The 27,883-nt window shown below is 40.9% G+C and overlaps 2 long non-coding RNA genes across 2 annotated transcripts; one reads left to right on the plus strand and one right to left on the minus strand.

Annotated features, from left to right (window-relative positions):
• Window positions 1-352: 352 nt before the first annotated feature.
• LOC132691656 (uncharacterized) lies at window positions 353-13,822 on the plus strand. Its single transcript, XR_013555039.2, has 3 exons — window positions 353-552; window positions 9,666-9,749; window positions 12,783-13,822. It is a non-coding gene; the product is annotated as an uncharacterized LOC132691656 (long non-coding RNA).
• Window positions 9,763-27,762, minus strand: LOC132691657 (uncharacterized). The gene is made up of 3 exons (XR_009615930.3): window positions 26,908-27,762; window positions 26,060-26,136; window positions 9,763-12,959 (listed from the first exon to the last, which is right to left on the minus strand). It is a non-coding gene; the product is annotated as an uncharacterized LOC132691657 (long non-coding RNA).
• Between the last annotated feature and the right edge of the window lie 121 nt (window positions 27,763-27,883).

Below are 27,883 nucleotides of genomic sequence, written 5' to 3' on the forward strand. Positions count from 1 at the left end.
TATACTGATAGAGTGTATTAAACATGCTATATTGACAAGATATGTTAAAAGTACTAAGGGTTCATGGGTGCTTGGGGGCACAGTTAAACATCCGACTCTTGATTTCAGTTCAGGTCATGATCTCACAGTTCATGAGATCGAGCCCTGTGTTGGGCTCCACACTGAACTTGAAGCCTGCCTGGGATCCTCTCTCTGTGTCTCCGTCTGTCTCTCTCTCTCTCTCTCTCTCTCTCTCCTTTGCCCTCTGTCCTTCCCCTACTCTCTCTCTCTCTCTCTCAAAATAAATAAATAAAAAATTTTTTTAAAAATTAAAAAGAAAACTAAGCATTCAAATTTGAAGTGAGTTGGCAAGTCTAGAAGCAAATCCTGTCTCTAATCTTTTCACTGTTTACTCCGTTGTTTTATTCCTGTTTCTCGGAAAAGGAGACATTTCTTCTGTCAACCTTGGGTGATTTCTGGCAAGAATAAGAACTCTGACTTGGGGATTAGCAATGAAGACGGCGGGCCCACTGGGCAAGCAGGTCCACTCTGCCGAAACTGCATCTGTTCACCGTAAGTATAGAGGCTGGGGCCGGTCAGCATTTGCTTTGTCATGGTGCCTGGAAAAGTTTTATCTTACAAGCTGTATTCAGTCATCGTGTGTATAGTTCACACACCATTAATAAGAAGACTCATTTCATCACTGAAATAATATTATCTGTGAGTCTGAGAGAACACAGGTCACTTAGATGAGCATCTTCCAGTAGTGAAGTAGGATCACAGATGTCTTCTATTTCCTGTTTTCATGGCCTAAAATCCCAGCCTCCGAATGCTCCCGCCTGGAGGTGATGGAGCAGGAACAATAAAAAGGAAATCTGTGATGTCCCCTCCTTATATGTTTGTTTCTTGATTTTCACTATAGCTCTGGGGATGCCATTAAAAATACATTTTGGTAATGTTTATTCAGAAAGATGGTGCCGCCCTCTGTGCCTTTTAGCAGCATGTATTTTCCGGAAAGACTGTGACAATAGGTTGATGGCCTTATGATTTATTTTCCGAACGGGGACACTCTTGAGTGAAAGGGGAGCCATTAATTAAGCCAGGACGATAGACATAAACTAGGATGCGTGGTCATCCTTGCCATAGGGAATGTAGGAGGCAACGTCACGTTTTGGCACCACTGTGTTCCAGAACAGTCTCTGAGCATGGGGTGCTCAGATGAGGAAAAGGTTTATAGTATTGATTAATACATATTGGATGCTGTCCTGTGTAATGGCACTTAGTTGTTGCAATAACCGTTTGAGGTAGATGGTTTTCTCCCCTGCTTATAACACAAAACACAGTAGGTGCACCTGGGTGGCTCAGTCAGTTAAGCTTCCGAATCCTGGTTTCGGCTCAGGTCATGACCTCGTGGTTCATGAGTTTGAGCCCTGCATCGGGCTCTATGCTGACAGCACAGAACTTGCTTGGGATTCTCTCTCACACTCTTTGCCCCTCTTGGTTGCTCTCTTTCTCTCAAAATAAATAAACTTTAAAAATTAAAAAAAATAAATAAAAGAACACAATAAAACTCAGTTTAATCATGGCGGGGTGACATTTTAAGCAGTTTGAAGTGACAGAAGCCATTGTTTGAGCTTTGCCAATAGCTTTTTTAGTGGTAGAGATCTCTACGTCTCCTGGGTAGAGGTGATCTGTACTCCAGCAAGAACCTTTTGATCAATTGGTTTACATGTGGCAAGGTCAGGTGATTGGGTCCCCTTTGTTCTGGAGGAAGGGAGGAATTTTTTGTGCTTAGAAAAGGTGGTTCTCTCAAATACCTTAGTTATGGATGAATCAAAAACCAATTATAGGGGAAGAAGTGGAAATTTGAGTAGAATAGGTGTTGTGGACTCTCGAAAATCACTGACTCGGAGCATCTATTCTCCCCACCTTCCAGAACCTATTTCCCTGCATCTTTTGACAACGTTTTAGAACTGCAGAAAAGTGGCAACACTCAATATCTCTTCAATGAGATTCACCAGTTTGTAACATTTTGCCACATTTGCTTTACATCCTATTTATTTATTTATTTATTTGTTTTGCCATTTAAAAGTAAGTTGTGAAATAGAAGACATCCAAGTTGGTAAGGAAGAAGTAAAACTTTCACTATTTGCAGATGACATGATATTCTATATAGAAAAACCCTAACGACTCCACCAAAATACTACTAGAACTGATAATTGAGTAAAGTCACAGCATACAAGATCAATGTGCAGAAATCTCTTGCATTTCTATACATTAATAATGAAGCAGCAGAAAGAGAAATTAAGAAAATCCCATTTACAATTGCACCAAAAATTGTAACCAAAGAGGTGAAAGACCTGTACTCTGAAAACTACAAAGCATTAATGAAAGAAATTGAAGACGACACAAAGAAATGGAAAGACATTCCATGCTCATGGATTGGAAGAACAAATATTGTAAAAATGTCTATCCTACCCAAAGCAATCTATAGATTTAATGCAATCCTTATCAAAATGTCAATAGCATTTTTCACAGAGCTAGTACCAACAATCCTAAAGTTTATATGGAACCACAAAAGACCACAAAATAGCCAAAGCAATTTTGAAAAAGAAAAGCAAAGCTGGAGGTAACACAATTCCAGACTTCAAGTTACATTACAAAGCTGTAGTAATCAAAACAGTATGCTACAGGCACAAAACAGTATGGTACTGGCACAAAAATAGACACATAGATCAATGGAATAGAATAGAATACCCAGAAAGAAACCCATAAATATATGGCCAATTAATCTTTGTTAAAGCAGGGAAGACTACCCAATGGTAAAAAGTCAGTCTCTTCAACAAGAGGTGTTGGGAAAACTGGAGAGCTACATGCAAAAGAGTGAAACTGGACCATGTTCTTACACCATATGTAAAAGTAAATTCGAAATCGATTCAAGACCTAACTGTGAGACCTGAAACCATACAAATTCTTGAAGAGAGCCCAGTCAGTAAGGTCTCTGATATAGGCCATAACAACATTTTTCTAGATTAGTCTCCTGAGGCAAGGGAAATAAAAGCAAAAATAAACTATAGGGACTACATAAAAATAACACGCTTCTGCACAGCGAAGGAAACAACCAACAAAGCTAAAAAACAATCAACAAAACTAAAACCTATTTTCCCAACAGAATGGGAGAAGATATTTCCAACAAAGGCTTTGTATCCAAAATATATAAAAAACTTATAAAACTCTACACCCAAAAAACAAGTAATCCAATTAAAAAATGGGCAGAAGAGGGGTGCCTGGGTGGCTCAGTCAGCTAAGTGTCCAACTTTGGCTCAGGTCATTATCTCTCAGCTCATGAGTTCAAGTCCCATGTCGGGCTTTCTGCTGTCAGCACAGAGTCGGCTTCAGATCCTCTGTCTCCTCCTCTTTCTGCTCCTCTCCAGATTGTTCTCTCTCTCTCAAAATAAATAAATAAAAACTTTTAAAAAATGGGCAGAAGACACGAACAGACATTTCTTCCAAGAAGACACCCAGATGGCCAACAGACACATGAAAAGATGCTCAGCATCACTTAGCATCAGGGAAATGTGAATCAAAACTACAATGAGATATCACCTCACACTGTCAGAAGGGCTAAAATCAAAATACAGGAAACAACAGGTGCTGGCGAGGATGTAGAGAAAAAGGACCTTCTTGCCTGACTGATGGGAATGAAACCTGATGCAGCCACTGTGGAAAACAGTATGGAGTTTTCTTTAAAAGTTAAAAATTGAAGTGTCCTACAAGCCAGTAATTGCACTACACGGTATTTACCCCCAAAACACAAAAACTAATTCAGAGAGATACATGCACCCCTATGTTTATAGCAGCATTATATACCATAGCCAAATTATGGAAGCAGCCCATGTCCATCAACAGATGAATGGATAAAGAATTGGTTTATATACACCATGGAATATTATTCAGCCATAAAAAATGAAGTCTTGCCATTTATAATGACATGAATGGAACTTGAGAGTGAAATAAGTCAGAGAAAGACAAGTACCATATGATTTCACTCATATGTGGAATTTAAGAAACAAAACAAATGAGCAAAGGAAAAAGAGAGAGAGAGAGAGAGAGACAAGCCAAGAAACAGACTCTTAACTACTGAGAACAAATTATGGTTACCAGAGGGGAGATGGGGGGGCGCGGGAGTAAAACAGGTGATGGGGATTAAGGAGTGTACTTGTAATGTATGGAATTGTTGAATCACTATTGCACGCCTGAAACTAATATAACACTGTATGTTAACTATACTGGAATTTAAAAAAAGTTGCAAATGTCACCTCCCCACCATCTTCTATGAAGGACATTCTTCTAAATAACCACAATCCCATGATCACACTCAAAGAATCAAACGCTGACACAATAATATTATCTAATACACATACCATATTCACAGTTTCTCAACCTTACAAATGATGAGTTATTACAGCTGTTTCTTGTTTTCAATCCAACTGAGAATCTCATATTTCCTTTATTTCTTATATATCTTTAATCTCTTTTAATTTAGCAGAGTTGTCTTATTTTACTTTGTTTTGTTTGCTTTTGGTCTTTTGTTGACACAGATATTTTTGAAGAGTCAAGACCATCTGTCTTGTAGAATATTCCATAATCTGGATTTATCTGAATGCTTTCTCGTGATTAGATTCATGGACCCCTTCTGTTTTGAAGTTCAACATCACCTCTGATGCACTGGAGACTTTAACCAAGGCCCCTGCCAGAGAAGACTCCAACACTTCCCTCTCCACGTAGAGATTCACTAGATGAGAAAAGGGAATCTGAGGCAATGACTCAGGCTTAACAACCAGGTTTAGAGGATGGTTAGTTATTTTTGTAGTGTGTGTGTGTGGAGGGGGTGGGGGTGTGATGAATATCAGATTGAGAGAATAAAGAGGAGGAAGTGGAGAAGGGGAAAGAAAAGAAAACTAACAAGGTGTTTGGTATTGTTTTTTTTTTTTTTTTTTGTTTTTGAAACCAACATTTTATTGAGCTCTCCTACCTCTCAGAAATCTATCCCAGCAGATTTTCTCTTTGCCATGGGCATCACAGACACGGGGGTGCGGCCAGCACTCCCCCTATGCCCGCCTATGGCCCATCTGGGAGGGGAAGCCTCCTTCCCAGGACAGGCCACTGCACGTACGATGCAGGGCCAGGAGAGCAGGTCCAGCGAGGCCTTGGTGCTGGCAGTTAACCAGTAACGACCCGAGAGGTATGATGAATTCATTTCTCCTGCAAAAAGAAAAAAAAACCTAGTATGAAACCTCAGTAGTGTTCCAGCACTCAGAGTTTAAATATTAAAAAGGGATCATCAGAAAACAGTTAAAAAAGACAACAAAACCAACTGAAGCCACTTCCTGGTGGGGGGGGGGTGTGCAGAGGCCAGCCCTGCACCCTCCCACCCTCACCCCACACTGAGCAGCAGCAGGTGTCACTGGAGAAGGTGAAGCCCCAAACCTAGCAGCAGCAACAGCAGCAGCAGGGACAGCGCCAGCCGGTGCCCTGGGTTGGGGGACAACTGTGGGATCAAGGAGACGGGGTAGGTGGCGAGAGGTGAGGACTTCAGCCTTGAACAGGTGTGCTCATTCTGCAATGCCTCCTATGCTCGCTCTGTGGACGCAGGGGTGAGCCCTGAGTGGCTGGGAGTGGGGTGGGCCGAATAAGTCAGGGAAGGTGGAGAACACAGGAGCACCCACTCCTAACTGAAGAGGTCTGGAACAAGTTGACCAGAAAGAGGGGCACAGGTGGGGCAGGGCAATGGCCCCAAGAACAGGGCAGAGGAGGAGAAGCCAGCCCACCCAGGCTGTGGCTCGTCTCCTGGGGACTCAGAGGGAGGAATGGAGAGTGGTCAGGAGAGGTGCTCAAGGGAGGAGGCACCTGCTGGGTAGATGAGGGAGGAAGCACCCATGTCTGCCAGACGAAGGCGCTCCTGGCAGAAGGAGAGGCATGAGCACAGGTGGCGAAGCAGGCAAACACGCTCAAGAATTCAAGCATGGAGTCAGTAAACCAGGCGTCTCAAAGCCAAAGGCCTCTGGGACCAGGCACAAGCAGAAAAGTGGGGAAGCAAGCATGACAAGACAATAGGGAGTAGTGGGGCCTGTGGTACTCAGAGAGGATATGCCCTAGGGAGTATCACCCCATGCAGGAGGGTAAGTCAAGGTCATGAAATCTCAAGGCTTCTTTACCCTGTCCCTGATAGGGGCAGGAAGCTCCAGATCCTTATGTTCTCCCTGAGATTAGTGAGACCGTCCGAGAAACTTCTAAGAGCACCTGTCAGGCCTGTCTGCTTGTGGGTGAAGGCCAGGCTGTACCTGGACAGCCCGGGCAGCTCGCCGATGTGGGACAGCATCCACCTGACTTCCATCTTGTCCCTGATGAAGGCTGCCGCATGGCCACGTCGTCAGGTTTGTTGCTGTTAGGGGAGGGCCCAGGACATAGGAACCCCATGAGATCGGTCATGCCAGGAAGGTCCAGAATTTCTGGGCTATGCTCCTGCAGGAAGGTGCTCAAAATGACGGCCCTGGAGAGGGGTACTTCCAGAGACATTTCTTCTCTCGCGTCAGAGGTGGTGGTGGCGGTGGCAGTGGTGGAGCCGGGAGGCGTGTTGTCTCTAAAGAGAAAAATATGTGGTAGAAAGAGCAGTCATGGTGGTAGAGAATGGAGACATATGGTGTACAAATTAATTTTTCCAGCTTTTTTCTCTTTAAGGCAATTATAAAGCAGAACAGCTCTTTGGGCTAATAGACCCCTAACGTTCTATGATTTATTAGAATAATTAGAAAGGGAGATAAAACCCTTTTGAGATAGGAAGTTGGAAACTCACATTTTTGAAAACGTGATTTTTTTTATTACCTAAGATAATGAAGCAGGACATGTCATTATATACATAGCTTATCCATTGCCATGTAACTAGTAAATGGCAGAACCAAATTTCAGACCCAGGATTGTCTTGTTTGTTCCTGTTCTTTCTGCCATACTTCATTTTCTCTCAAAAGAATCTCTCATGGGATGGATAGGTTGTTGTGATTCTTTGCAGTACCCTGGAAAAATAAAATGTCTTTCCCACTGGTATGGAAAACTCCAGTTCTACCCTTATAGCCTTTCATAAATATGAAATTCCATATGAGTGAAATGGAGCCTGTGTCCACGCTTCTAAGTCAATCTATTTCTTCTTCAGAAAACTTTCATGTGATATTGGAATTATGAAGAATTTGGTTTGGGGTGCCTGGGTGGCTCAGTTGGGTGAGCGTCTGACTCTTGATTTTGGCTCAGGTCGTGATCCCAGGGTCATGGGATAGCCACATATTGGGCTTTGCTCTGAGCATGGAGCCCGCTTGAGATAGATAGACGGATGGATGGATGGATGGATGGATGGATGGATGGATGGAAGAATAGATAGATAGATAGATAGATAACATTAGGTTGGAATGTATTAAACACTTGGGAAAGCCCACGGCAGCTGTGTTAGCCTTAAAGGATACTCCCATCTTTGGGAAGGCCTAGGTTTGGCCTCTCACCAGATTTGTTTGCAGGGTGCTTTGTAATTCTGTACACACAACAAGTACTTTGACTTCCCCATTGTGAGAGCTGGCAGATGAAAGCTCAGGAAGGACTGTGAAGTAAAGGTGATGTATTTGCGCAAACAACAAAAACTCAGAAATGAATGATGTTGGAATTCTGGCAGTGATGCTGCAGTAAACCATGATCACAGTCATGGAAAACCAGATTTAACATTCAACGAAGAAAGCATATGGTGTCATTTCTTATGCCTACCCCACCCCCACCCTACCTATTCACAGTCTGGGATTCTTTCTAACTTGATACTTGTGCAAAATTTCCTCCATTTGTTTTGCAACTATAGAAGATAGTGTAGCTTCCCAAAATTCGTATAGACCCCTGTCTTGTGAAGAAGCAACACTCCAAATAAACTTTATAATAAGAGGTTTGCAGGGGTGACTGAGTGGTTCAGTCAGTTCAGCATCCGACTCTTGATTTCAGCTCAAGTCATGATCTCGTGGTTCGTGAGTTCAAGCCCTGCATTGGGCTCTGAATTGATAGCGAGAAACGTGCTTGGGATTCTCTCTCTCTCTCTCTCTCTCTGCCTGCCCCCTGCTCATTCTCTCTCTCTCTCTCTCTCTCTCTCTCTCTGTCTCTCAAAATAATTTTTCAAAAAAGAAGTAAAATGTTGGAGAGGGTGGCAATAACAAGGGACAGGGAGGTATGGGTGATAAAGAAGAAGTGACAAATGCACTTTCTGAGGAGATGTGAAAATGGCGCTAGGTTGGGGAGGTGAAAATGGCGCTAGGTTGGGGAGGTGAAAAAGGTGCTAAGTTGGGGAGGCCAAGTTGTATGGTGAGGCTGATGGCACACAGTCATTGTTCTGGAGAAAAGGCTTTTGCTATGGGTTTCTTTACAGAGGCCAATGTCTCAGCTTCAGTTTCAGGAAATCCCGAAACAGGAAATAAGATGTTGCAAGCTTTGGGCTTTGGGGACAGACTCATGAGAGCGATAAATTTCAACAACCTAAAAATTGCTCGGTGACTTCTTGGCTTCTGAGGACATGTAGTCGAGCCAAGGTGAAGCCACCCTTCCTCCCCCCCACCCCCACCCCTCACGTGCAGCTGGCTCAAGTGCCCTCAGTCTTCATAAACACAACCGCATTCTTCAGCTCTACACCGGACCTCCCCTCAAGTCACACAATCCCTCAGCAAACTAAGGGTCATTCATGAAGAGCCCGGAAAACAAGGAGAAAACAACTCCCGATCCATGTGGCATAGAAAGAATCTGTTTTGGTGGGAACAGGAGGGGAACTGGTGTGGAATTCAGGGTTTAAACAGTCTGATCTCAGCACTGGCAGCCTCTGAAATGACCTTGGAAAAGACCTTGCGTCAATTCCATCAGAACCTCCGGACAAAATACGTGAGTTCAGCCAAACATTTGAATGTTTCCGATGTTTGCCTGTTTGCCATCATACAGGGGATGGTCTTCACTGCACTGGGATTCAGTGTGACTCTCAGGAAGGCTGTTCTGAAGGGATCCCTCCCCACCCCCTTCCCTCCTTCCCTAACATCCTGCAAATTATGCGGGAATATTGGACACGGCAGATATATCTAGCTGTTGTCTGACTCACGTCTCACCTAGAACATGGTAGCATTGGATTTAGATTAATTTGGACCTGACTAAAGTGACACTAGAGACTGGGAACCTGAATGTGTCCACCAGGATTTACAAATCTTTTAAAATGTTCTCATGTGTGCTTGTGGCTTCCCAATTAGGCAGAGAACTTGGTGTCAGGCTGTGCACGGCTTCTCCTGTGTTTACATGTGTCACATATTTCTTCGGGGCACTGCCCAGTGGGGTAATTGATTAATCTAAGGCAGCCATTAATTGTTTGATGTCTGTTCTATAGAAGGATTGGAGATGGTCTCAGGGCAAATATAATTTGAGAATAGCCAGGGGTGAGTGACAGCATCACTGTTCTCTCATCTCCCACTGACTCCGGACATTCAAAGTGAGCTTGGCAATTATCTAAGAAAGAAAGGAACGACATGTGGTTTTTCCCAACGGGGGATTTCATTGTCCATTTGGGTCCTTTGTTTACTGCGTCGCAAAGAAACCATGACAACCATATTTGTCTATTTCCTCTCCCCTAGATGCTTTTGGCTCCATCTGTTCGATATTTACCAGTGAAGTCAACTTTTCATCTCTTTTTTCGTTATATGTGGAAGTGTACTTAGGTGAGTTCCTTTTTTTTAAAGTAAAAGAAAAGAAAAATTTAAAGGTGGTGCTTGACTGGATGTATTGTTAAACACCTTCTCTACACTTCTTCCTTCTTAATTTCCACTGGCGTGTGACATGCTCACTTATTTGACTTGCCAGAAGGTGTGGGTGCAATGTGCAGAGACGGGCCATCCCAGGAAAACAAAACAAAATAAACCCCCCCTGCTCTGTAGGTATATGTTTGTGTGATGAAAAATGCCTCCTCTATATTCATATCGACGTCTAACTTTATTCCTCTCTACTAACAAAATCTCAGGCAGTGGCAGCGAGGAACAGCTCTGTCCTTCCTCAGAAGGTGGTTTTGTCTTCTTGTTAAGGCTTTTTACGAGTTTGTACGGTCATGTGGCTCTTCGACGGGTGTGGAACACAGAAAGCGGTAACTAAGAGGAAGAAATATGGGGCCCGGCTTGAATGGGACACCAAAGAGACTTCTTTTGGTGGTGTAGGGTGACCTTTCACAATTGTGAAAGTTCCCCTGTTACAACTGAGTAGCCCCAGACAGAAGTACCCCAGGCTCAGGACTCCTGGCTGTGTCTAACTTTGCTTTTGCTATTAACTACCTTTGTGATCGCGAACAAACCATAGTACCTCAATATGGCCTCCACTTCCTTCATATGTAAGGTGAAGTAGTATTAGGTGACATATAAGCCTCCAAAGAGCCTTTAAATGATCCTGTTCTGTTTCATGGCTAAACGGTAACAGGGGCTAATGATTTTGCTAGTTTTCTTCTCATACCCCTCGTGTATAATTCTAGCCTCAGACTTCTTCGTGTCGCATTCTATAGCCTCTCTCGTCTATCCTGTCCACTTCACGTTTTCAACTATCGTTTATATACTTGTGACTTAAACCATTAAACATTTTTATGTTCCATTATAGTTACATAAAATACAGTGCACCCATTTCAAGTTCAGTGAGTTATTTGGAATATATATACAGCCATGTATCCACCACCACAATCAAAATATAGAACATTGATGGCAGCCTAATGAATCCCCTAGTTCTCTTTTGCATTCAACCCTCCCCCATTCCTGGCCCTACAACATTGCTAATCTGCTTTCTGACACCAAACGTTTTGTTTTCATCTTTAAAGCCATACTTCTAATTGCGATCAGATATGCATGTTCAGCTACCCACTGGGAAATATGATTTAGATGCATCACAGGGCCCTTGACCTTTATAAAATGGAAATCAAGATCTTTCCCCATAAATCTAATCACCAAAAGTGTACATCCGAGAATCAGCTATGTTCCTTCCTTGCCTTCTCTCTCTGTATTCATCCATCCCACTTAGGAATCCACTCCCTTAGTGTATTCTCATCTATCCCTTCCTTCTGTCACTGTTTCAGGTTAAGCCGTCACTAACCACAGTCTAGTCTCGTTCCGAAGCCCCATGGATCTCTTCTAAGGTCATGCCCCACATCCCTCTACCACCTAGCTCAGATTACCTTTGTGTAAACTTTCTCTAATATATTTATATGGTGTAAACTTTATAGTCCACTCACTTCAGGGCCTTTCAATAAAATCTTTCTCTTGTAAATCAAATACTCCCTAGCTTAATATCCTTTAATAGCCACTCATCCCCTTTGGGATATAGACTCTGGTATAACCCTTACCGGACTTTTCAGGCTCACCTCTTACTTCCTCATTAGCATGCCCTGTGCTCTGCTAAAACACACTAACTATATGTTGCCTGAACACTCCATGTTTTCTTCATATCTATACATCTTTGAATAGAGTGTTTTATTTCCTCTGCCTGGAATATCAGCTGGATGAATCCCTATTTATCGTTCGAGTCTCAGCTCAAATGATTTCCTCAGTGACGCTTTCTTGAATACTCTCAAAGGCTGTTAGTTATTCTCTCCTTTCATTACACAATGTACATTTCTCCTTTATAATCACCAAGATTACACTCCAACGTGGAAAAGGAGGGGGCAATACAACTCATTCCCCAGAGTCGACTTAACAGGTTGCTAGGTTGAGCTCATGTGTACATACTCACATGTGTGCACATACACACACACTGATAGAGAATGAGGAAGAATACTTTGATAGTCTGACTTTTGGTTCAAGTTCTACCTTCTAGCTCAGTAAGAGTTTTAATGAAGGGTTGTAGCTTTATGAGTGACTCTCCTCCACATTTCATAGGTTCTCCAGTTTCGTTCACTGGTCTGCAACTCACTATGTTTATTGTCTTCCATTCCCTACTCGGGGTCCTGCTTCCTCTGCAGGTGTACATCCTTGAGCACCGTCAAGTCCTCTGCTGGATGCCACCCCAGGTGGAGGGAAAGAGACCTTCCCAATGTTCTAGGCTATCTAGAAGTCTATCTGCAATATCGTAGGCATGTTCTGTAGATTGTCTTGCTAAAATATCATGTCTCCTATTATCTTCTTTTATCCTAGTCTGGTATGCTTCTACATTATGAGGAGAAAATTTAGATAGGAAACACCTCTCCTGTAATGTTTATAAAAGGACTTACTATATTGTAATTTTTATGATCTATTTACATGTTTGCCTCTTATAGACTGAGTTTCTTAGAGATCAGATAGTGTTTTTTTTTTTCTCTCTAGTGCCCAGCATAATGAATGAATGAATGAATCTTATGAGGAACTTGGATCCTGCCTATATTTCTTTTATAAGACTAATGATTTTATGTTAAGTAGCATGTTCTGCCTTAAAAAAATTCTCATGAGCAAATGAAAATGTGTTTGAATATCTAGAAGTGTTTGAACTGGAAACCTTTCCATTTAAAATTAGCAACAAGCATAGGCAATATTTTGATATTGATACCTCTAGTTCAGTGCATTATATTTTAAAGTAGAAATTAAAGCCAAGCTTGCATAATTAATTTGGATGCTTAATTTGCCAAGTCTTATTGCTGTTGGTAGACTTGTAGATATATAAGATCAAGCAGTATTTGAAGAACTTACGGTATGTTAAAAGATAAGAAAATAAACTGAGAAAATGCAACTAATAAACACTTTTTTCTTTAGCATGTTCGAGAGGAAGCTAAGTGTCAGCTCAGAGTGCTGAATGCAGAGATCAAGGTGGGGTTGTTTGTTTTCCTCAGGGAGTATAAGACCCTGGATGGGTTCTCTTGTTTCTTCTGTGCAGAAGGTGACAGGCCCAGGAGAAGAAACATCTGGAAATCCGCGGCTTTTGATAAAAGTCTGTTGAAGAATAGATTGTGTGGTTAAGTGTCAGAAAGTTGGGTAAAATAGTCAAGAAGTCTTTCGGAGATATGGATACTTCAAAATGCCTACAGCGTACGGTAATTTCAGATCATTTGGAGAGATAATTCTCCCTAGCCAAGGGCTAAGATCTCTTGGAAATTTTCTCTGACTAGCCTGTCTCATGATGGCTCTTTGCTTGCTTTGTGTAACTATAACATTCATGTGGGCTGTCTAATATTCTCTATGTTTATATGATGTATGACTATATGATACTGTAGGATATTCCCAAATTGTATTTCACCTACTAGATTATCTTGTCCTAGGGGGTCATGTCCTTTTTTTGCATCCTCTCTAGCTCAGTATATATCTACTATGTTCTAAACATTTTTACATATGGCTATGATGTGATTTGGGTCTTAGAACAATTTTGTAAACTGAAAATATTGTCATTCTGATTTTTGCAGATGGAAATACAGATGTAGAGTGTCAAGTAACTTATACAAATTTACACAGCAAGCAAGTGGCAGAGTCCAGATTTAGATTAAAGTTCATGATCATTCCTCAGTATACTTTTCTAAAGACACAGAATTATTCTGAAAAGAGTACTGAGATGTCCTTTAGCCGACAAAATAAAATAAAGAGACAGCTTTTTTTTTTTTTTTTGTCATGGAATTAGTGTGTTTTTCATATCATCTGAATATTATGTCCATTCTATGTTGGTCATTCATGGAATGTGTAATCCAAGGTTCTGCTTTGAACTGGTACTTGATAGAGATGGGTTCATGGGCTGACAGTGTGAACCCAACGCTCATATGAAAGACCATGATGCTCGTCTGTTGATCTGGAAGTTTAGTCAAAACAGTAAGGTAAGTTCACCAGAAAGGAAATGTAGCTCACAATGAAGCAATGTGAATGCCTCTCACAGAGTTTTCTCTTTTCCTTTCCCCTGCGCTGAGGGGTGGGTTATTATTTTAAAATGCAATAAATACCACGTTCTGTAATTGCTCATTCTATCATATTCTCTCTTTTCATTCTTCACTGTTCCTCCTGCCATCTTGATGACACCTCCTTCAGGCACTCACAAATTTCATCCCTCGAAAATGGAATGTAAAAGCCCATTAAACTATGCCACACGTGGCAATTAATTGCCAGAAGAAAGTCACCCGGAACCTTGATCTCGGACCTGTCCTTTAAATGATGTAAATCCAACTTATCTCACTCTGAAGCTTCTTTGAATTTTAGTGTCTCCATCACCGTATGGTAACACTGCTCCCTTCTTCAGGGTAATTGAATAAAAAGATGGAATCACCCCATATGCATTTTTAATTGCATCTCTTTGGATAAAATAGGTTGATGTCACAAGAGTCTTCTTTCCTGAACTAACTGCAGATGTGTTTTTAATACAAACTGTATCAGTCTATAAGAAAGCTAACAGAAAAGCTCTAACAGAAAGCTCATGAAAAATAGTCCCTGTCGGCCAACTCGTGAGTCCCAATTGCATTAAACAATTTCACATTAAATCTTTATTTTGATGGTTTTTATTCAGCTTATTTATGCCTCGGACCCATATAGGGTGTCACAGTTATAAAAATGCCATAAAATAAGGCCACGAATGAAATTATCTTTAGGTATGAAATAACTTATTCATAGATGAAGGTAGATTGTATTGCTAGCTTTTACTGAGCAAGGGATTTGCAGATTGTCTCTGGGATGATTTGGTAACTGCTAGCTTGGGTTGTTTTCTGTCCTTTGGATGTGTGTCTATATTCTCTAAAACTCTTTCGATTTTAGCTGGAACATCCACTCTCGTGGCTCCAAAGCAGAGCTAATCTGCTTTTCTGCTTCACAACCTTCATCTGTGTTTTTGTTTTGCCTCAGCAAGTGAAGGAAAAAGATCAGGGCATGAATCTCTCACTCCATTAGAAGGATGCATTTCCACTTTCATCCAATTAGCTGCTGTAATTTGAAGCTTTGGGGGCCTGCTGATAAGGTGGGAGGCTGGCAGAAGCAAGGCCCGCAGAAAGCTTTCCGAGGGCACACAGTGAGTTGTTATCATGAGTTTCACTGGAAAGATCAAGTATCAGGCCTGCTCACCCCAGCCTGATCCGCCAATCCTCATATATATTCATTAACCATCGATATGTGGTTACTCAGCAAGGTTACACGAGCCTTCACACACAGGTTCTGTAAGGTCTGAAGGCACATGGAACCAAAGCAGCCAGCGATTGGATCAAATTTCTAGCACAGCTTGTTCTCAGGGTCAAAGGGTTTAAGCAGCTATCTTCTTCCCCTCATTAGGTATTTATTTATTTTAAAGTTCATGTTTTTATTTTTGGGAGAGAGATTGTGAGTGTACAAGTCAAGGAGGGGCAGAGGGAGAGAGAGAGAGAGAGACAGAGAGAGAGAGAGAGAGAGAGAGAGAGAGAATCCCAAGTGGGCTCCACACTGTCAGTGCAGAGCCCGATGTGGGGTTCAAACCCACGTAGGGTGAGATCATGACCTGAGCCGAAATCAAGAGTCCGATGCTCAACCCACTGAGCCACCCAGGTGGCCCTCCCTCTTGTAAACATAATGGTATCCTGGAACTTTTAATCAGACTCCTTTCATTCATTTTTACTGATCTCTTTGATAATGAACAGGGCAAAGGAACTAACAAGACAATGGAACTTGTTATTTCTGGAAGTCTGAGGAGACTCTTGTAAATTCCTGGCACAATGAGGCGATGATTTGCACAGGCAAAAGGGCCTGAAAAGTCCCAACACCCCATTTTTATGTCTCTCTGTCGCTTCTTGCAATATGAGCAGAGAACACACGTACTTCTAAAAATAAGGCCAGATATTCTCTGACAAGTTTAGCCTGACTATAGAGGTGATGAACATGAAAGGGATTCTGCTCTAAATTTAGGTGTTGGGTGTTTTCTTTTCTAGAATGATCTCCCATTTTTCCTGGAAAAACTCCAGCACCGAAAAACTGTTTGTGAGAAGTAACCATGCAAGGAAGGTTCTTTCCACAAAGAGAAAACTCGTGGACTCGGAATATCTAGTCAATTGCTTCTGAGAACAAGGATGGGCTTGGCGAAACGGAGAAGTCAGATAACACACTTGGGGTCTGGATCTCTCTTATTTTACTTCTGCAGTATCCTCATCTGTAAAATGAAAGGGAAATTGTATACCGGGAAATTACTAACACGTCTTTTGGTTTCAGTGTTCTATGATTGGCGAGGTGGTGTATCTCAGTTTGGGATTGGCAAATATTAAGCTTGAATATGGCCATTCTTGCCAGCTATATTAACGGCATACACCTCTAATTAATTGTGAAAACTATTCCTGCTGACCTTGGAATTCCAAGGCCTTAAAATCCTTCTCAGCACAGAATTTCAAGCAGCCACTATCCATCATATGAAAAACTTAAGTGCCATTCCGGATATAATGAACAGCGATGTAATGACAAGACAAAGGAATGGACAGGAATCTGATCTTGGGTCTGATTTGATGCTTCTGTGTAACCCCTTGAGAGGTCAATTAAATATTTTAAAGTTAAATTTGATACAGCTTTTGCATGAAAATAAGTTCTCATTTCTCTGGCGTAAGTGCCAGAAGTGCAACTGCTGGTCCTGTGATAGTTGTGGATTTCATTTTCCAAGGAATTTTTGGAGTGGCTACAATATTCCCACCAAATACATTTGAGGGATCCAGTTTTCCTGCATCTTCACCAGCATTTAGTGTTCTTACTATTTTACATTTTAGCCATCCTGACATCTCATGGTAGTTCTTTTAAAAAATTTTTTTAATGTTTATGTATTTATTTTATTTTTTTGAGAGAGAGAGTGTGAGTGGAGGAGGGGCAGATAGAGAGGGAGACCCAGAATCTGAAACAGTCTCCAGGCTCTGAGCTGTCAGCACAGAGCCTGACGTGGGGCTAGAACTCATGGAGCATGAGATTATGACCTGAGCTGAAGTCAGATGCTTAACCAACTGAGCCACCCAGGCGCCCCACTCATGGTGATCTTATTTTGCATTTCCCTAATGGCTAATAATGGTGAAGATATTTTCATGGTCTTTTTTGCCTTCTTTATAACATCTTCTATGAAATGTCTCTGCCTGTCTTTAGCCCAAATTCTAATTGGAATTTTTTCCCTTTTTTACTTCTGAGTTTTAAGAGGTTTTTTGTTTTGTTTTGTTTTTTTACATATTCTAGATACTAGTTCTTTGTTGGATAAGTAGTTTACTAACATTTTCTCCTCCTCTGTAGTATGCGGGGTTTTTTCTTTAATTTTGAGAGAGAGAGAGAGAGAATGAAAGAGCATATGTGCTCATGGAGGATGGGCAGAGAGTGGAAAAGAGAGAGAATCCCAAGCAGGCTCCTGCACAGACCGTGAGATCATGACTTGAGCCGAAACCAAGAGTGAAACGCTTAACAAACTGAGCCACCCAGGCGCCCCTGTTTTCATCCTTTTAACAGGGACTTCCCCAAAGCAAAAGTTTTTGATTTTGAATGTAACATTTTATGACTTTAATTATTTATTTATTTGGAAAATATTTAAACTTTTTAAATTGAAGAGTAGTTGACAGACGATTTTATACTCATTTCAGGGGTACAATATAGCGATTCTACATTTATACACATTACAAAATAAGCACCACAGTAAATCCAGTTACCATGTGTCACAATGCACAGTTATTACAATTTTATTGGTTGTATTCCCTGTGCGGTACTTTGCATCCTTGTGACTTACTTGTTTAATAACTGGCAGTTTGCACCTCTTACTCCCCTTCACCTATTTCACCCATTTCCCCACCCCTCCCCTCGGTCAACCACCAGTTTGTTCTTTGTCTTCGTGAGTCTGTTTCTGTTTTGTTTTGTTGGTTCGTTTGGTTTTTTAGGTTCCCCATATAAGTGAATTGTCTTTCTCTGTCTCACTTCTGTCTTACTCATTTCACTTAGATAACACCCTGTAGGTCCATGCTTGTTGTCACAAGTGGCAAGATTTCATTTTTTATGGCTGAGCCATATTCCAATATTTTTCTTATCCATTCATCTATCAGTAGACACTTACGTTGCTTCCATATCTTGGCTATCATATAGGCAAACCCCAGAGACATTGTGGGTTTGGTTCCAGACTACGGCCATAAAGTGAATATCACAATAAGGTGAGTCAAATGAATTTTTTGGTTTCCCAGTGCATATGAAAGTTTTATTTACACCAAACTATAGTCTATTAAGTGTGCCATAGCATTATGTCTAAAAAAAACCCCAATGTACATACCTTAATTGAAAAATACTTGGGGCACCTAAGTGGCTCAGTCGGTTAAGCAGTCGACTCTTGGTTTCAGTTTAGGTCATGATCTCATGGTTCGTGGGTTTGAGCCCCGCGTCAGGCTCTGGGCTGACCGCATGGAGTCTGCTCAGGATTCTCTCTTTCTCTTTCTCTCTGTCTCTCTGCCCCTCCCCCACTTGTGTCCCCTCTGTCTCTCTCAAAATAAAGACACAAACATTAAAAAATATATATTTTATTGCTTCGGCTCAGGTCGTGATCTCATGGTTCATGAGCTCGAGCCCCACATCAGGCTTGTTGCTGTCAAGCACAGAGCCTACTTCAGATCCTTTGTCTCCTCTCTCTGCTCCTCCCATGCTCATACTTGCTCTCTCAAAAATAAATAAATGTTACAATCTCTCTCTTTGCTCTCTCAAAAATAAATAAATACTAAAAAATAAAAAAATATTTGGGGCGCCTGGGTGGTTCAGTTGGTTAAGCGTCTGACTTCGGCTCAGGTCATGATCTTGCGGTTCACGAGTTCAAGCCCCACGTAGGGCTCCGTGCTGACGGCTCAGAGCCTGGAGTCTGCTTCGGATTCTGTGTCTCCTTCTCTCTCTGCCCCTCCCCCACTCGCACTCTGCCTCTCTGTCTCTCTCTCTCAAAAATAAACATTAAAAAATTTAAAAATATAAGTAACTAAGTAAAGAAATACTTTACCGTTAAAAAATGCCAACCATCATCTGAGCTTGCAGTGAGTCATAACCTTTTTGCAGGTGGAGGGTCCTGCCTCGATGTTGATGGCTGTTGATTGATCAGGATGGTGGTTCCTGAAGACTGGAGGGGCCACGGTAATTTCTTAAAGTAGGACAACAAGGAAGTTTGCTGCATTGATTAACTGTTCACTTCATGAACAATTTCTCTGTAGCATGCGATGTTGTTTGATGACATTTTACCCAAAGTACTTTCAGAATTAGATGCAATCCTCTCAAACCCTGCCGCCGCTGTATCAACTAAGTTTATGTCATATTCTGAAACCTTTGTTGTCAGTTCAATAATCTTCGCAGCACCTTCACCAGGAATAGGTTCCATCTCAAGAAACCACTTTCTTTGCTTATCTATAAGATGCAACTCCTCATCCGTCAACACTTTATCATGAGATTGCAGCAATTCAGTCCTATCTCAGGCTCCACCTCTAACTCTAGTTCCCTTGCTATTTCCACCATATCTGCAGGTACTTCCTCCACTGGAGTCTTGAATTCCTCCAGGCCATCTGTCAGAGTTGGAATCAACTTCTCCCAAACTCATGTTCATGCTGATGTTTTGACCTCTTCCCATGAATCATGCGTGTTCTTAATTGACATCTAGAATGAGGAGCACTTTCTAGACGTATTCCATTTATGTTGCTCAGATTCATCACAGGAATCACTATCTATGGCAGCTTATCATCTTATAAAAAGTATTTCTTAAATGATGAGACTTGAAAGTTGAAATTACTCCTTGATCTATGGGCTACAGAATGGATGTTGGATATATACCTAGAAGTGGGATTGCTGGATCATATGGTAACTTTGTGTTTAATTTTTTGAGCAACCATCATATCATTCGGTAATAGCTGTACTATTTTACATTCCTATCAGCAATGCTCAAGGACCCCAATTTGTCCACACCCTTAAATGACACTTGTTTGTTCTGGAGAATAGAATTTCCAAATATAATTTGGAATTATATCTCATTGTGGTTTTGATTTACATGTCCCTATTGATTAGTAATGTTCAGCAGCTTTTCATGTGCTTATCTGTCATCTATACATCTTCTTTGAAGAAATATCTATTTAAGTCCTTTACCAATCTTAAGGTTGGGTTGCTCATTTTTGATTGTCAAGTTGTTGGAGCTTTTAAATTAATTCTGGATATTAATCCCTTATCAGACATATGATTTGCAAGTGTCTTCTCTCATTCTGTGGGTTGCCCTTTCACTCTGTCAATAGTGTCCTTTGATGATGTGCACTTTAACTATTTTGTTGTTCCTCTTGCTTGTGCTTGGTGTCATAATGAAGACGTTGTTGCCAAGTCCAATGTCATGAAGCTTTCCCACCTATGTTTTATTCTAGGAGTTTTATAGGTTTGGGTCTTACATTTCAGTCTTTAATCCATTTGGAGTTAATTTTTTTAATTTAATGTTTATTTATTTTTGAGAGAGAGAAAGAGACAGACAGAGCATGAGTGGGGGAGGGGCAGAGAGAGCAGGAGTCACAGAATCCAAAACAGGCTCCAGGCTCTGAGCTGTCAGCATAGAGCCCGACGTGGGGTTTGAACTCATGAACCGTGGGATCATAACCTGAGCCAAAGTCAGAAACTTAACTAACTGAGCCACCCAGGTGCCCCTGGAGTTTTTAATTGTTAAATATAATGTTAGTATTCATCTTCATCCTTTTGCATGTGGATATCCAGTTTTCCCAGCACCATTTGTTGAAAAGACCATCCTTTCTCCATTTTGAATAATCTTGGCATCCTAGTTGAAAATTATTTGACAGTATATGCATGGGTTTATTTCTAGGCTCTCACTTCTGTTCCATGGGTCTATGTGTCTGTTTTCATGCAAGTACAATATTGTTTTGATTATTGCAGCTTTGTAGTAAGTTTTGAAGGCAGGTAGTGTGAGAACTCCAACTTTGTTCTTTCTGAAGATTGTTCAGGCTATTTGGGTCCTTTGAGATTCCGTATGAATTTTAGGATGGATTTTTCCATTTCTGAAAAAATATCACTGAGATTTCCATAGGTTTTTTTTTTCCCTATAGGGATTGTATAGAATCTGTAGCTTGCTTTGGGTAGTACTAACATCTTAATATTATCAAGTTTTCCAATCCATGAACAGGGGATATATTTCTATTTATTTGTGTTTTTACTTTCCTTCAGCACTATTGTGTGGCTTTCAGTGTATAAGTCTTTTATCTCCTTGGTTAAGTTTTTCCTAAGTATTTTATTATTTTTGATATTATTACAAGTGGAGTTGTTTTCTTAATTTTTTCCTTACAGTGTTCATTGTTAGTGTTTATAAATGTAACTGATTTTTGCATGTTGATTTTTTATCTTGTGACTTTACTAGATGTGTTTATTACTGAATTCTAACAGTTTTTCTATTTGTGAAACATTTAGGCTTTTCTACAATAAGATCATCTTATTTTGAACAGAGATAATTTTACTTCTTCCCTTTTCCATTTGGATGCCTGTTTCTTTGTCTTGCCTAATTGCTCTAAAAAAAACAACAACTAGAATTTCCAATGTTATGTTGAATAGAAGTGACAAAAATGGGCACCCTTGTCTCATTTCTGATCTTAGAGAAAACTCTTTCAGCTCTTCACCTTTGAGTTTGATGTTAGCTGTGGGTTTTTCATATGTGGCTTTTATTATGTTGAGGTGATTTCCTCCCATTCCTAGCTTATTGAGTGTTGTTGTTTTTAATAATGAAAGGATGTTGAATTTGTCAAATGCTTTTTCTGCATCAAGCGAGATTTTTCTTCTCTCCATAATTCTGGTAATGTAGTGTATTATATTAATTGATATTCATATGATGAGCCATCTTTGTATTCCAGGAAAAAAATCACACTTGGTCATGGTATATAATCCTTTTGCTAGTATTTTCTTGGGAATTTTTTATCAATAGTCATCAGAGCTATTGGCCTTTAGTTTTCTTTCCTTTTTTTATTTATTAAAAAAAATTTAATGTTTATTTATTAGAAAGAGAGAGAGAGAGAGAGAGAGAGAGAGAGAGAGAGATTTAGCAGGGGAGGGGTAGAGAGAGAGGGAGACACCAAATCTGAAGCAGGCTCCAGGCTCTGAGCTGTCAGCACAGGGCCCCACGTGGGGCTCCAGCTCACAAACTATGAGATCGTGGCCTGAGACGAAGTTGGACACTTAACCGACAGAGCCACCTAGGCACCCCTAGTTTTTTTTTTTTTTTCTTGTTGTATCTTTGTCTGGCTTGGTAACAGGGTAAGGCTAGCCTTATAGAATGAATCTGGAAATGTTCTCTTCTCTTCAATTTTTGGAAAAGTTTGAGAAAGGTTGGTGTTAATTTTTCTTTAAATATTTCGTAGAATTCACCAATGAAGCCATCTAGTCTAGGGCTTTTCTTTTCTTCTAGAGAGGTTTTGGTTACTAATTCAATCTTCTTATTAATTATAAACTACTCTAGGCTGAATTGTATCCCTACAGAAGTCATATGTTGAAGCCCTAACACCCAATACCTGAGAATGTGACTGTATTTGGAGACAGGGTTTTAATGTAGTCGTTAAAATGGGGTTGTCAGTAAGCAATACGACTGTTGTCTATATAATAAGAGATTAGGACACACACAGAGACATCACATACGTTCATGCACAAAGGAAAGAGCACGTGTGAAACCCACACTGTGAGAAACTAAATGTCTGCTGTTTAAGCCACCTGGTCTATGGTATTTTGTTATGGCAGGCCCTAGCTAACCAAACTGTGGGTCTGTTCAGATTTTCTATTTCATCGTGATTCAATGTTGGTAGGTTGTATATTTCTGGGAATTCATCCATTTTATCTAGGTTACCCACTTTGTTGGTATATAATTGTTCATAGTACTCTCTTTTACTCCTTTTATTTCTGTACAGTTGATAATAATATCCCCTCTTCCATTTCTGATTTTAGTTTCTGTGGTTTTTGGCTAGAGTAGAAGTGTTATTGTCTAACAGTATTCTGTCTTGCTAGGCTATCCCTTTTCTGCCCCTTTGATATTTTCTAGTTGCCTGTTTTTTCAGCTCCATGTCTGGGGTATATGAAAAGAAAAAGGTGCTCCAGGGTACTTTCCACAGTGTTGTTCCTTGGGTACCAAGTTCCCTAGCAGATCACCGTCTCTCCGTTTTGCAGATTCTTTAAAAAAAAAAAATTTTTTTTTTTAAATAGTGAGAGGGTTTTTAGTTGTACTTTTCAGAAGGCAATGTGAAGACTGGACTAGATGATCTCTAAAATCCCTCCCTGGTCTGTGGATTTTCGGATAGGCTTTTCTGATTTTGAAATAACTAAACCCTAAGTAAGCAAACAGAGCCACTGTTCCCTTTAGGTGGAGAGTAAATAGATTAGGGCTCACTGCTAGCATCAAAACAAAGGCAGAGGCGTCATCATTCTACTGTCTTTAGAGAAACTTTAGGTTTCCCCAAAAGCTTTTCATGGGAAAAGCTTTTCTTTCCTTTTTCGTTTTCTTTTTCTTTTGGAGTGGAGTTCAAAGGTTAAATTTTCCTGTTTTCTTTCTCTCTCTCACTGCTAGTAAACTTGCTCTGGGGCTGAATATTTTTGCTGGCCTTCTAAACTCTGCTTACCCTATTGTCAAATGGGGGCCTAACTATTGGCACCCAGGGTCTAGAGAGAGCTCCGCACCCAGGAATTTGTCTTCTCCACCCTCCTTTCCCCATAGGCAACCTTGTCATTGCCTCAGCCCCCTGCCTTGACCCTTTGATGTCTCTGCTAATGTCCACTGTTGAGTAGGACAGCTCGTTGTTAGTTCTTGTCCCACATCAGAGGTTGTTCAGGTATATTCCAGAATCTAGTCGGAAGCTTAACAAACTGAGCCACCTCAGTGCCCCATGTTAATTTAGGATTAAAGAAATTATTTAAAAATAAATTTCAAAGGGCCCTGGGTGGCTCAGTTGGTTAAGTGTCTGACTCTCGATTTCAGCTCAGGTCATGATCTCATGGTTTATGAGTTCGAGCCCCACGTTGGGCTCTGCACTGACAATGTGGACAGAGCCTGCTTGGGACTCTCTCTCTCTCCACTCCCTCTGAAATAAATAAATAAACTTAAAAAAAAATTCCCAAACACTCAGAATGTGTCACTTCCTAATTGTTTTACTATAGTTTTCCATTGCCTATACTCGTGATGTTATTTACATCTATTTTGCCTGTATGGCGGAAATACCATAGAAGGGTGTGCTCCCAACCTCACAGGCAGTGATATCACACTGGTGGTTTGAAACTGGCCATAGTGGGAGTACTTAGAGTATGGAAGTTAGAAAATGCCACAATCAGAGCTGGATTTATTGTTTTGTTGACTATGTAAACTTAAACTGATGGAGGGGTGCCTTAGTGGCTCAGTCTGTTAAGCATCCGACTCTTGATTTTGTCTCAGGTCATGATCTCCTGGTTTGTGGGTTCGAGCCCCTCATCGGGCTCTGTGCTGACAGTGTGGAGCCTGCTTGAGGTTCTCTCTCTCCCTCTCCTGCCCCTCCCCCACTCGAGGGCCGTGCATGCATTCTTTCTGTCTCTCTCTCTCAAAATAGATACACTTAAAAAAAAGGAAAATGATGGAGAAATGTCATTAATGCAGATTAAACTCACGTCTATAGTGGTTATATTATAAATATTCCAAAAATTGAAGAAAAACCTTCTAGTATTCAAAACTATCATCCACCAGGAAGTGATCCTCATGTCACTGACGAGTGAGTCATGTACTAACATATGTTTCTGTTGTTTTGCTGTTTTATTCATTAATGTAAACAAAAGTATCCACTGACATTCACATCAGAACTACATCCGTGCCATCAATGATGTGAGTGGCTTTTTGGTAAATTCCATACTCAACGAGCATTTTTTCATAGGCTGTTTCTGTCAAAACATAGTTGGATGGCAACTATAGGTTAGCAACTGATACAAGTTTGGTAAAAAAATAAGCAAAAGGATTCTGTGAGAATCAACTTACATGTAGAATTTACAATAAAACGTATCATAAATTTTATTATTATTTATAAATTATGTGCTGCACATCCCTTATATCACTAAAATTTATATATATGTGTGTGTGTGTATATATATGTATGTATATATACATGTATGTATCTATATACACACACACACATATATATATGTACACACATATACACACATATATATACACACACATATATATATACATATCTATTTTTTATCCTGGGGAGCCAGCTGTTAAACATTTATCCTTATGCCACTGTTCAGACCCTAATTCTTCACCAAGGGACTTCAAACACCTTATTTTAAAATTCATTTCCCAACCAGAAGATGTACTTTAGGAAAACTTTTATGTATGAAAAAAGTTTGCTACTTGACTGGATTATTCTCAAAGCCCCCATTGTAATCCATGAATTTGCCAGCAGGTGTCACTGTGGTGTAGGGTCACAGTCTGAAGGGCTCCAGGATTGAGCTCCAATGAAGTTACACAGTGAGTATCTCCTAAAGTCTCTTTATGGAAAGACAAAGTCGCATCCAAAATCTCTGCAAACAGGCAACACAGTCACAGAGGTATAATCTGCTAGTTCTGTTTGTTGGCTTGTTTTATATTTTTAAGTCTGCTGCTACGTGTATGTTCAGAAGGCCTAAAACTCTATGGCCTTGCTATTCAAAGTCTGGTTCATGGACCAGCATCACAGGCATCACCTGGGAGCATGTTAGAAATACAAACTCTCAGGCCTGCCCAAGACCTTTTGAATAAGAATATTCATTTTAATAAGGTCGCCAGGAGATCTCTGTGCACATTCAGGGGAGTATGGAAGCAGCTTATAAGTGGCCTATATATTGACGGTTACCACGAGGCTAGGAACAAAATGGAAAAATAATGTCCAGCCTCATCGGTCACGAGAATGCAGGTAGTGGGAAAGAGAGGGACACTTCCCGAGGGAGATGTCTGATATTTTCCTTAGTGCATGTTGGATGGCCTAATGTTTTTCTTTTTCATTCTGGAAGGAACTTCTCTGGGTCTTTTCCCACATAAACCGATCGAGCTAACTTCGCCGGTGTTTATCTGTTGCTACGTCGCTTCCACGCTCTGTATTTCAGCCGTACTAACTCACCTGCCAGTGTGACCTTCTTAAAGCTCCAGCCAGACTGTATCTATCACTCCACTCCTTAAAGTAGCTTCCTCCTGCTCCTAGAACACAGACCAGAGTCTCTGTCATGTTTTGTAAGGGCTCCTAGGATCCAGCCCTGACTCACTTTGCCCTCCCTCTTCAGTCCTTCTCCTCTCCTTAGACCCAACACTCAGCTCCACTGGCCTTTTGGCCTCTCCTCCCTCACAGTTTTGGGCATTGGCCCATTCTGTTTGCTTTCCCCAAATGCTGCACCCCCTGCCCCAACTCATCTATTGCCAAACTGATACTTTCTTTAAAGAACTTAGGAAGTCTATTCTAACCCCCCTCCTAGATGCATTGAAGTCCTTCATTATATGATCCTCTAAGACTTGCATTTTCATTTTGTATGCTTATCATGTTTGTGACGACTCTTTTTCAGAGGACTCTTTTCTCTGGCAGACTTTTCTCTATAAAGGAGGGAGTATGTCTGCCTCATTCATCCAAACACTCTGCCATGGCCTTCGACATCCTGAACAATCTGGTCCCCATCTCCCCCACCAGTCCTTCATCTTTCTGCTTTCACCATCTTCTGCCATTCCTGTCTCTTGCCTTTCCCTTGTTCTCCTGTCTCCCAAACACACCAAACATCTCTTGCCATAGGTTTTTGTACTAGGTGACCTTTCTGTCCTGGCCCTTTCCCCACTGTTTTCCTAAGGTCTTTAAGTCTTAGTTATACTTCTGGAGGCAGACTGGATTGGAGATGTGGTGATAAGCTTTGGTTTCCATCTTATACTACATCTGTCTTTTGATGGATTATTTTGTGGTCCACTGGTAAACAGAAGAGAGCTGACCTGTCTTGTGTATATTTGACAAAGGTATGACTCTGGGCAAAAGTCCCTTCTTCTGGAACACCAGGTTGCTAGTTCACTTCTCCACCAGCTCAGACCTGAAGATGACTCAGACCTGAAGATTTACCTTTGGGAGATAAAGAGCCAAGAAGACTTGGGAAACGGGATATAATGGTAGTGAGAGTTGTTTGCTATTTTTTGGCCTACCTATGAAAGTCTGAGAAGTGGTTAAGGTCCCTTCCTTCTTCATTACTCACAAGTTTACAAAAATAATATTAAGGGAGAAACTAAAATGAAGGCAAGCAATTCAAGTTGTGCTTTCTCTTAGTGTGACAACAGAATAGTTGCTTAGAGAACAAACGTGTGCTTCCATTCTTTCCTTCATTCAGCTCCCTGCTTACAGAGCTCTCGCTGTATGCAATGTCTTGCATTTGGGCCCACACTCATTTTTCTTAACCCAACTACAACGCTTAAACACACCGAACCTTGATCCCCTGATGAACCCGTCCTTCAAAGCTTTCAAGTTAAACTGTCTGCTCCTACGGGAAACCTTCCGTGATTCATTCCCTATGAAGAATTCCTCACTCTCCCTATGTGGATGTGTACAGTTTTATTCACACTATTTAGTTTAATACAGTTAATTCAATTGAACAAATATTTGTGAAGTGTCTGAACTGTTCCTGGAAATATGCTAGTTGCTGGAATTATAAATGTGAAAAACCACAGTGCCTTCTCCAAAAGGGTTTATAACTGGCCTGGGAAGTCCACTGTAGATGGGCAAGAGAGAATGAAAATCACAGACTGAGAGATGTGCATATCATAACATGTCTGGGAAGAATTCCTGGTGTGGAATGAATGGAGCATAGGTTTTAAGGAAAGGAGGAAGAGGGAGCATGGTAGGAGATGGAGGGAGAATAGGTAACAGTAATATTAATATTAATATTGATATTAATATTAACTACAGGGACACCTGGGTGGC

Source organism: Panthera onca, chromosome B1 (assembly GCF_046562875.1).
Source record: "Panthera onca isolate mPanOnc1 chromosome B1, mPanOnc1 haplotype 2, whole genome shotgun sequence".
In the NCBI taxonomy this organism is placed as follows: domain Eukaryota; kingdom Metazoa; phylum Chordata; class Mammalia; order Carnivora; family Felidae; genus Panthera; species Panthera onca.